At 36.6% G+C, this 11,948-nt stretch overlaps 1 pseudogene; it reads right to left on the bottom strand.

Annotated features, from left to right (window-relative positions):
- Positions 1–658: 658 nt before the first annotated feature.
- The window catches only part of LOC149223921 (polyadenylate-binding protein RBP47B'-like), a 110,529-nt pseudogene continuing 99,239 nt past the window's right edge, over positions 659–11,948 (bottom strand).

Below are 11,948 nucleotides of genomic sequence, written 5' to 3'. Positions count from 1 at the left end.
TTAAACGTACTATAACCGATAGTTATTGGAATCAAAATTCCCAAGCATATACTCCCTTAATGAAATAGAAGACATTGATTTCACTTTAGTTAACCACACAAAGGAAATAGTCCATACATCAAGCACAAAAAATAATTCTCATATACAAATGGAAGCATAAAATTCCAAATTATATTAATCAAAATTTCTATGTAGATTTTAGTAATCTTACTTTCTCCTTGGATCGGTTGCACGTTGATGGCCCTCCATTTTCCCTTGGCCATATTCATCCTCTAATTTCTCCTTTCTCCATCCCCCTTTACAATGAAAAATAAACACTTTTTATCTACAATACAAAAATCACCCTTTTTGGGTAGTTGTTTCCAAAAAATAAAAAGCTAACTTGAGAGACACTATTTGTTAGCTCATTCTGCTAATTATATACATAAAATAAAAATATAATCGTTGATTATAATTTTTGAAAAATCTCGAAAAAACAAAAATATTGAAAAAAACCTAAAAGCCAAATTGAGGCATTATATGAAGGAATATTGGCCCCATAAAAGTGCCAAATGCTAATTACATGCATCAGTATCCTCTTGTTGAAAAGAATGTATCTCCTACAATTTGGGACACATGGAGCCATCATTCTAAATATCTAATGATATAAATCTATAGTCTAAGTTGGCATTTCAGAGGAATTCAAACAAAAGTTTCTCCCAACAAACCAAGGCTTGTGGAGAGAAATATATGTTCCATTCAACTTTTAAACACAATGAGGAGATAAAGGATAAAATATTTCCTCTTCCATATGATCCAAAACATGAATGGTATTTGTCATTCCATTTGTTGAAAAATATTGAACCTTGGTATGTTGTTGATGATTCACAATCGTAGGTTATGTCCCATAATCATATGCCAATGAATCTTGAGGTGCAGCATAACCATAAGCTTCATAACCTTTTCCATAACCATAGTAAGTTGTATTCCATTGATTTGTATCTTCTTGAACCTAACCCCGCCCTATCGCCCACTACTTCTTGGTTGCAGGCCTTCAACCCCAGAAAAGTTTCATAGTTTGTTGACCAATCACAATAACATGTACCCTTTTTAAAGCTTCCTCAATACATGCCCTATTACCAAAATGCACAAATCCACATCCCTTATTAAGAGGTAATTTTTTATATATAAGTTCCCCAAACTACCCAAGTGTTTTCGTTAGATCTTCCTCTCAAATAATCATATCCAAGCCACTAACAAAGATTATAGTATTATTTAGGTCAGTTGATCGAAACACTTGAGAAGGTGTTTCACTATAGGCTTATGTTTGATAGGAAAATTTGGGAGTGTATTTTTGTTGATAACCCACGTATTTACTGGGTGTAGCTACACCAATTCACATAGGTCTCGTAGAAATGGCATGATTTCTCTCATTCTCATCAAAAAACTTAAGAAATCCATCATGTTTTGAACAACCAGTAGAGGTATATTTCACAACCTTTTCACCTCTAACAAATGGATATCAAGATATAAATGTCTCTTTGTAACAAATACTTTGTACCATCCTTCTTTGGAGTCAACAATGTTGGTACAACCCAGGGGCTCATGATTTCTCTCATCATACATTTCTTTATAATACCTTTCACTTGTTTGTTGAGCTTTGCATGTTTTGTAGGGTTCATCCAATATGTTTCCTGATTAAGTAGAGGCACTCCTAGAATTAGATTAATGTGATGTTGAATATCTTCCTTTGGTGGAAGACCATCACGTAACCCATTTGGTATAACATCAACAAATTATTCTAGTACCTTCGCTACTTCAGTAGGTATTGGTATGTCTTCTCCTTCTCCTTTATGTACCATCAATTCTTAGAAGAATCATGTTACCTTCATTTCCTTAACAATTTGTCTTTCAAACAACCTATTCTCAGGTTTCCCTTCATCCTTAAGGGGCAATAAGATGGATTTAGATCCATCCTTCCAAAATGTATATGTATTTTTCTTGCCATCATGCATGAATTTTACGCCATATTAATATGGCCTCCCCAACAACATATGGTATGCATCCATGGGGATGAAATCACAATATATTTCATCTTTGTAAGTCTTGCCTATAAGTAAAACTTGACCAAACACATTTTTTCAATCATGACTTCATTCCCATTTTCAAACCAAGCAATTCGAAAAGGATAGGGATGTTTATCACAATGTAGGTTAAACTTACCTACCATCTCTATAGAAATCATATTCTCACAATCACTGCTATCAACAATAACTTGACATGCATTTCCCCTCAATGTGAAGATAGTTCGAAATATATTCATCTGAAGCCAAGAATATTCATCGTTTCTACTATATCTTTGCTCCTTTTCTGGAATTACCATTTCTCTTGTCATTATCGAACCTCCACATCTGGTTGAACATGAGATTCATTTCCTTCTTCTTCATTCTTAGCTTGGGCCAAGGTTAATCTAGGGTTCTCTCCATTTTCTTCTCTTGCATGTTATAATTTGGGAATTCAAATATTCTATGATCCTCTTCACCACACCTAAAAGAAACAAATGGTCTTTGTTGGTTTCCCAAACATATGCCACCATGATAACCTCTACCCTGTCTGAAATCCTCTCCCTATTCGTTGATTTGGTTTATTTTGTTGATTATCTTCTGATTTATCTTCTCCTTTGGATGATTCTCCTCTAATAGAGTTTGAACCACAACAAAATTGAGATGATGTACCCCTCCTTGTTCCTCTATTCCTTTGAAAGTATTTTTAGTTTTTCTTTTCCACGGCCTTTAAGGCTAACTAATATGAATCTTCCATGTTGTTAACCTTATGCATGCTCAATTCATTTCGGATAGAAAATTTTAGATAGAGTCATATACCTTGCAGCCATTTTCTCATCAGTTTCTTGGTGATCCACATGAATGGAAAATTCATAAAATTCTTTTATAAGATGTTCCACAATAGAAAAATTTTATTCTAAGTTATGAAATCTATGAAAAAGGTTTGTGCATAGTCTAGAGGAATAAATGTCTCTTTCAAATTCTTCTCCATCTTATTACATGTCCTAATTTTGTATTTTCCCTTTTTTGTTCTTTCTTTCTGAAAACGATCCAAACAAATCATTGAGTTACCCTTCAACTTGGTGCATGTGAATTATACCTTATTTTCCTCTGTCATAGGCTTCCATTCAAAAAATTCCCCCATGTTGTTAATCCAATCTATTAACTCGTCTATATAAGACTACTTACATAATATGAAACTTCCATTTTGATCCCATCATTTTTTCCATCTATAGCCTTGATAATTCTCTCTTCAAAATTCATGTGCTCTAATTATTATTCTTCATGTTCTGCATGTTGATCTACATATTTGTGGTTTGTCTCTTCATCAAACGCATCTCCTCTTGGTATCACTCTTTGATTTTCTAGCATGTTTGTAAGTCAAAGTACTTTCCATTGTAGATTATGTTAGTGTCAACCAGTCCATCTTGTCACCAGTGATCAAATATGCTCTTACAAGGTGTTATTAGTGTTTGCATTATGACACGGGCTTGGCACTATGGTAAAGGTATTGTCCTTGATGGAAACACAATCGGCAAGTCACTTAGTTGACAGTTCAGGCTCACAGGCTCTCAGAATAAAGGAAAAGGAGGTATACACAAGTTCCCGTTGACCAAGCCGCGTATACACGTGGATTCACAAACCAAAAGGCGCATATGCGTATACACGCACTTTCATGCACATAAAAGTGCGTACAGTTTTGAAAACTTGGTTTTTAGTCCTTGGTATTCGGACCTATGGTTTTGGACCATGGTATCTCGTCTGAAGTGTTGAACCCATGTATTTGGACCTAGGTATTAGTTCTAAATGGTTTTTGGACCATGGTATTGAGTAAGGCCTAACAATATAAAAGGGGAAGGAGATCATTAGGCAAAGGCACTCAAGGATTGAATATCTTATAAAGAGCGAGATCTAATATATTGGTCATTGGGTTATGGTGCATAGCTGGATCTAAATCAAGGAGGAACCTGAGCGCTAGGAGAAGGATAAGTTCTATTGATGGGTCAAGATCTTAAGGCTTAAAGAGAAGTATCTTTGTGTGATCTTGATCTGTTATATTTGGTGCACAACTTGATCTATAAATCTGATGATTTGGGTATAACTGATGTCTGAATAGTTGAAAAGGGAAAATTATTTTTTATAGATATGAACGCAGGTTCAACATAGTAGAAGTGCGTACACGCACTAGTTAGGTAATTCAAAACAACGTATACGCAGGTTTTCCTTAATATAACAGCGTATGCACACAGGTTCTACATATTTAAGTAGTGTATGCCTCATAAAATATGTTTTAGCTACTTTTGTTTACTGCTGCAGTGTTCTGGGTTCAGGATTGGTTTCTGGTTACTATTACTGTATTCTGATTACAACATTCAGAGAAGTGATTGTTTGATTCAGTTTTTGGTGGGTGTAAAGGGATTGTTTGATGCAGATATATTTGATGTTTGATTGATTTTATTGATGGATCCGGTCTGAAAATTTATGAAACGTGGTCCCTGGAAGAAAAAAGAAGGTTGTAGCCTTCTGCAGGTCAGCACCTACATACTAGTACATCAGCTAGTACAAGAGCTAAGGGGGTTGTAGCTCCCTTCTAGGAGAAGCTGGAGAACGAGAGAAGGTTGTAGCCTTCTGCAGGTAGAAGCCTGCGTACTGGTATAAGACTGCACCAATACAGAAACATTGTAAAAAGAAGTATCTTATCGAAAGAAGATAGAGACGAATTGCAGCAGGTGGTTTTCACCCACATTGGGTTTCCACCTTATATCTTGTGTTCTTGTGTGTGACTGTCTGCTCTATTTTACTGTACCTGGTTACTATTTATATGGTTCTGATGCACAGATTAATGATCAACATCTAAAGAATAAATTAAATTATAAGCCTGCAGGTTATGCGCTAGTATCCATAACTACAGTTGCATATATACACAGTTTTCACTAACTGAAGTAGTGTATACAAATCTGATTGTGAAATGAAAAATAATTGATTTGCTAATACTGATTCACCCCCCCGCTCAGTATTATTTCCAACAATTGGTATCAGAGCCAGGTTCTTCAAAAGAAGCTTGATCGCTTGGAGGAAGATCTATCATCATGAGCAACTATGAAAAAGATGCATCCATCCAGCCACCAATTTTTGATGGGAGAAAATTCATTTATTGGAAGGTAAGAATCATAGCCTATCTTCAATCTCTTGGAATAGAGGTTTGCAATATCATGGAAGGAGGATACACATTTCCAGCAGCAACTCCTATAGATACGGCAGGTAAAAAGCAGTATGAAACAAATGCAAAGGCTATCAATACTCTATTGGGGAGTCTATCACAATCAGAATTCATCAACATTATGCAACTCAAAACTGCCAAAGAAATATGGGACAAGATCATTCTAAGCTGTGAAGGAGATGATCAGGTAAAACGTGCAAAACTACAATCTCTCATAATTCAATATGAAACTATCAAAATGCACAATGATGAAAGTATAGCTAATTATTTCCTACATATAGATGATATTGTTAATCGCATGAAAAATCTGGGTGAAGAAATAAAAGAAGTCACTATAGTTGAAAAGGTCTAAGATCCTTGTCTTCTAAGTTTGAATCAGAAGTTTCTGCCATAGAAGAAAAAGCATAATCTTCAAAGTATTACTATGTCACAGCTGCACGGAATCCTAATTGCTTTCGAAATGAGAAAAGGGGGTCTATCAGACATGAGAGAAGCCACATTCAAAGCTTCAAGAAAAGGAGAATATAATGAGTCAGAACATATGTCACAAGGAGAGGAAGAATCAAATTTTGTCAGGAACCTTCAACGGGGCTCTGGAAGATTTAGAGGTAAGTTACCTTTCAAATGCTTTTCCTGTGGAACAATCGGTCATTATGCAACCAAATTTCCTCATAAAGATAAGCTTGATAAAGGTAAGGAACCAGTTAAATGGAATAGAAAACATAACGTAAGTAAGAAGAGATATTATACACATGAAGACAAGGATGGAATTTCAAATAGTGATGAAGATGAACGTGGTAATGATTATAGACTTTTGATGGCTTTTGAAGATGTTGATTACTTGGATGCTATAAATGAAGATGATATCTATGAATAAATTTCTAAACTTAAAATCTTCTTAGAAGAAAAGAGTATGATTATAGATACTCTGACATTCCAACTTGCTGAAAGGGAAAAATACAATGAAAGGTTAGAATGTGAAATTGTGGGACTTAGAAAAGATATTGAGAAAACAAAAGCTCTTAATCTCATATTTGCTAAAGGATCTGGAACTTTAGATGAGATTATCAAAGTGCAGCGTTCTCCTCTAATAAAAACAGGTCTTGGATATACGGAAGAAGCATCTCAAGTGCAGAAGCCATCCACCTCCAAAAGTTATCTTGAAGCATGAAGGAGAAGTGAGCAAGTTGAAAATTGTTAGCAAAGGCATAAAGAGGATCATCAGGTAAATCGGGGTCAATCTAATTCAAGGATGAATAGAAGCTACAACCAACCATAGGTAAGTCATTCCAAATTTGCTTCAAGAATGAATGTCAATGGAAACTACAATCACATGGTCAGTAGATTTGATAATCGCGGGAATTTCTTTAATGGCCAATGTTTCGCATGTCATAAATTTGGACACAAAGCTACTCAATGTGTTGCCTACAAGACCATCACGACTAGGGAAACACAAAATCAGAGTATGACTGGGATAATCAAGAGGACCTTCAATAATTTCTCTGCTCCTGAAAATGAACTAGAATTCTCTATTTGTAACAACTTCAGTCATGAAGATTCTGAATGCAGGAGTAAGTTTCAGCAACCATCTCAGAAGGAGCAAGCTTCATTGGGTCCCAAAACATGGAGAAAGAAAGAACTACAAACAGAAAGATGTGGTATAGCCTTATATGCAGAAGGACAGGAAAATCAGTGGTACATCGACAGTGGATGTTGGAAACATATGACAGGTGATAAAGAAAAACTTCAGTCATATAGTGCCTCAGAAAAGGAAAGGAAGGTCTCATTTGGAAATGACACCCCTGCACTCATAAAAGGTAAAGGCTCTGTTCTTTTAAAAGAAAAGGTCAAAGATAGAAATGTTATGTATGTTGATGGCTTAAAGCATAATCTATTGAGTGTTAATCAAATGTGTGATCAAGGAAATGAGGTAGTATTTTGATCAAATGGATGTATTATTCGTGAGCTTGATACAGGAGAAATAGTGATCAAAGGCATAATAACTCCAAATAATTTATACATACACAAGGAAGGACAACAACAATGCTATCTAAGAAAAAATGATGAACATTGGCTGTGTCATAGAAGATTGGGGCATATGAGCTTCCCTCGGATAAGGAAAGCATGCAAGTATCAGGTTGTTCGCGATCTTCCTGATATCAGAATTCCAGACAATACAATATGAAAATCATGTCAGTTTGGTATGCAAACCAGAACACAATTCCTTGATAAGGAAGGATCAGCTAGTAGGCCACTTGAACTTGTCCATACTGATTTATGTGGTCCATCAAGGAAAAAGTCACCTCGATGAGAAGAATATTTTATATTGTCCGTTGACGATTTTTCCAAGATGTGTTCGATAGGACTTTGTAAGCATAAAGACAAAGGTTTCGAAAAGTTCAAAGCTTTCAAAGCCTTGGTTGAAAATGAATCAGATCGCAAAATCAAATGTCTCAAGTCTGATTGAGGAGGGGAATTTACCTCGGATGAATTTTTCGACTTTTTTGAAGAACATGGAATAAGAAGGGAATTTTCCACTGGAAGGACTCCTCAGCAAAATGGAGTGGTAGAAAGGATGAACAAAATGGTTCAAAAAATGGCTCGTGTTATGCTTGATGAGTCTGTAACTCCTGCAACCTTCTGGGGTGAAGTTGCATTTGTTGTCGTTACTATTCTCAACAAAACAAATGTCTAGGTAAACAAAACTCAAACTCCTCATGAACTTTGGTATGGTAAGACCCCCACTGTAACATACTTCAATGTTTTTGGAAGCAAATGTTACATCAAAAGGACTGATGAAAAGCTTGGCAAGTTTGAACCTAGAGCAGATGAAGGAATTCTCCTTGGTTACTCTTCCCAAAGTAAAGGATATAAGTTTTACAATAAAAGGCTTGATAAAATTTTTGAAAGTATTGATGTGGTGATTGATGAAGCAGGTAACAATCCAAAACAGATAAAAACTGAAGATATTGAAGATGATGAGGACTATCCTTTGACATCAAATCAGACTAATGATGAAGAAGAAACCTATGAGGCACCAGAAGAATAGATAAGGGTAGAAGAAAAGACTCCATCCAGGTATGTCCAGAAGAACCATCCAAAGACTCAAATTTTGGGGCAAGAAGAGGCAGGTGTACAAACAAGAAGAACTATCACAGAAGCTTCAAGCTATCTAGCATTTCTCTCCTCCGTTGAACCACGAAATGTTAATGAAGCATGCAAATATGAATGTTGGGTCAAGGCCATGAATGAAGAACTTGAGCAGATTGAAAAGAATAACACTTGGGGGTTGGTTCCTAGACCAAATGATAAGAATTTCATAGGGACAAAATAGATATTTAAAAACATGTTAAATGAAAATGGAGATGTTATTAGAAACAAGGCTAGACTTGTTTGTAAAGGGTATGCTCAACAAGAAGGTATAGACTTTGAAGAAACTTTTGCACCAGTTGCCAGACTTGAAGCCATAAGAATGTTCCTTACTCTTTCTAGCTTTCAGAAGTTCAAAGTATATCAAATGGATGTGAAATCTGCCTTTCTAAATGGAGACTTAGAAGAAGAAGTGTATATTGAGCAACCAGATGGATTTATCCTTGGAAATGATCCAAAACTTGTATGCAGACTCAAAAAGGCTCTCTATGGTCTTAAACAGGCTCCAAGGGCTTGGTATTATCGTCTGGACAAATACCTCCATCAACAAGGTTTTTCAAAAGGATCAGTAGATAGCAATCTATATATAAAAATTGACAATGATAAATTGCTAATACTTGTTGTGTATGTTGATGATATCATCTTTGGTAGCAATGAAGAAGACATGAGTCAAAACTTTGCCTTGGTGATGTAGAAAGAATTTGAAATGTCCCTACTTGGTAAGCTCACATACTTTCTTGGTTTGCAAGTCCAACAAAACAAAGATAGTATCTTTCTATCACAAACCAAGTACCTCAAGCAGATCTTGAATAAATATGGCATGGAGGATTCGAAACCAATATGTACCCCTATGGTAACAGGATGCAGCCTCAGCACAAATGATGAATCAGCAGTAGTACATCGATCAACCGACCTATAGATCCATGATTAGAAGTATTTTCTATCTAATAGGTACCCGATCATACATCATGCATGCAGTAGGAATTGTTGGAAGATTTCAGGCAAATCCAAAGGAAGCACACCTTCAGGCAGTTCAAAGAATTTTCAAATATCTTCAAGGAACTCAAAATTATGGCTTATGGTAACCTATAGATATAGATCTCACACTTCATGCACATACAGATGCAGATTGGGCATGAAGCGTGGATGACAGAAAAAGCACTAGTGGTGGTGCATTCTTTATGGTTCCAGATTAGTGTCTTGGTTCAGCAATAAACAAAGTTCAATTTCATTATCTACAGCTGAATCAGAATATGTGGTTGTTGCATCTTGTTGCACACAACTCCTTTGGATGATGCAAACATTGCAAGACATCCAAATCACTTATACTCCACCCATCTCCATTCTATGTGATAATACAAGTGCAATCAACATTTCAAAGAATCTTGTCATGCATTCCAAGACCAAGAACATACCTATCAAATATCATTTTCTTCAGGAACAATTACTTGAACAAAAAGTCAAAGTGGAGTATGTTCCCTCCAAGGAACAGGTTGCTGATATATTCACCAACCCACTGCCTAGAGAGACATTTGAATACCTCAGACAGAAGCTGGGAGTAGATGATGCATCATATTGCTATTGACACTTATCTATTCAGAGAACAGCGGTTGTACGCGAGTTTCATGAAGAGGATCCTCATACATACACCGGTTTCTGTGGATACAGACATGTATATGTTGGTTTGAAGAAAAAACAGTAGGTTAGACTCAGGATGAAAAGAGTCTGATCTCGGTCTGACAGAGACCATCTGGCACAGGTTCAGGGGGAGCATATACTTCTAATCGTGCATTGTTGGCATTATCTTAAGAAGATCTTGGTACAACTTCATAGTTGTTTTTGACTCAGGTGGAACAGGTGCAGAGGGAGATCATGGGTGATGGTTCAGATGGTGATTGATAGATGCTGCAGATGACAATTTCTGATGACTATCATAGTCTTGTCTTAGATATTTGGTCTCTATGTCATGTATTTCTTTTATTATCAAGGTCATGTATCGACCTATCATGTTTCCCCACTATGCCTGGGATGGATGATGTAATGTTCTTATTTTATCATGTATAAGCTTTTGGTGTATCCCCACTTGGTTGGGTGGATGAGTTAATTTTGGTATATCCCCACTTGGTTGGGAGATGAATGTATGTATGAGTCTTTGGTGCTAGGAAAGTCATCTATGATGGATAGAGTCATGTTCCTTCTTGTAGAACATCTTTTTGCAGACCCTGCCTATGGTAAAGGGGAGCATGGACAGCATAGCAGAGCAGAGATTTTAGGATGTTCTCAGGGGGAGCATAACCCTTTTCCCTTGATGACAAAGGGGGAGAGTGATTGGGGGTTGTCATCAAGTCCAAAGGGGGAGATTGTTGGCATTATGACACAGGCTTGGCACTATGGTATAGATATTGTCCTTGATGGCAACACACCCACCAAATCACTCAGATGGCAGTTTAGGTTCACAGGCTCTCAGAATAAAGGAAAAGGAGGTATACGCAGGTTCCCATTGACCAAGCCACGTATACATGCAGATTCACAAACCAAAAGGCGCATATGCATATACACGTACTTTCATGCACATAAAAGCGCATACAGTTTTGAAAACTTGGTTTTTGGTCCTTGGTATTCGAACCTACGGTTTTGGACCACGGTATCTCGTCCAAAGTGTTGAACCCAAGTATTTCGACCTAGGTATTAGTTCTAAATGGTTTTTGGACCATGGTATTGAGTAAGGCCTAAGACTATAAAAGCAGAAGGAGATAATTAGGCAAAGGCACTCAAGGATTGAATATCTTATGAAGAGCAAGATCTAATATACTGGTCATTGGGTTATGGCGCATAGCTAGATCTAAATCAAGGAGGAACTTGAGCGCTAGGAGAAGGATAAGTTCTATTGATGGGTCAAGATCTTAAGGCTTGAAGAGAAGTATCTTTGTGTGATTTTGATCTATTATATTTGGCGCATGACTTGGTCTACAAATCTTATTATTTGGGTATAACTGATGTCTGAATAGTTGAAAAGGGAAAATTATCTTTTATAGATATGTACACAGGTTCAGCATAGTAGAGGTGCGTACACACGCTGGTTAGGTAATTCAAAACAGTTTATATGCAGGTTTTCCTTAATATAACAACGTATGCATGCAGGTTCTACATATTGAAGTAGCGTACGTCTCATAAAATATGTTTTAGCTACTTCTATTTATTGTTGCAGTGTTCTGGGTTCAGGATTGGTTTCTAGTGACCGTTACTATATTCTGCTTACAACATTCAAAGAAGTGATTGTTTGATTCAGTTTTTGGTGGGTGCAAAGGAGATTGTTTGATGCAGATATATTTGATGTTTGATTGATGTTATTGATGGATCCAGTCTGAAAATTTATGAAATGTGGTCCCTAGAAGAAAAGAGAAGGTTGTAGCCTTCTGTAGGTTAGCACCTACGTACTAGTACATCAGCTAGTACAAGAAATAAGTGGGTTGTAGCTCCCTTCTAGGAGAAGTTGGAGAACGAGAGAAGGTTGTAGCCTTCTACAAGTAGAAGCC

The sequence above is a fragment of the Pinus tabuliformis genome, chromosome Q (assembly GCF_031772625.1).
Source record: "Pinus tabuliformis cultivar Carrire ecotype Pingquan chromosome Q, CPIR1, whole genome shotgun sequence".
NCBI lineage: Eukaryota > Viridiplantae > Streptophyta > Pinopsida > Pinales > Pinaceae > Pinus > Pinus tabuliformis.
Note: the sequence above shows the minus strand (reverse complement) of the source record. Positions and strands in the feature narration are given on the sequence as shown.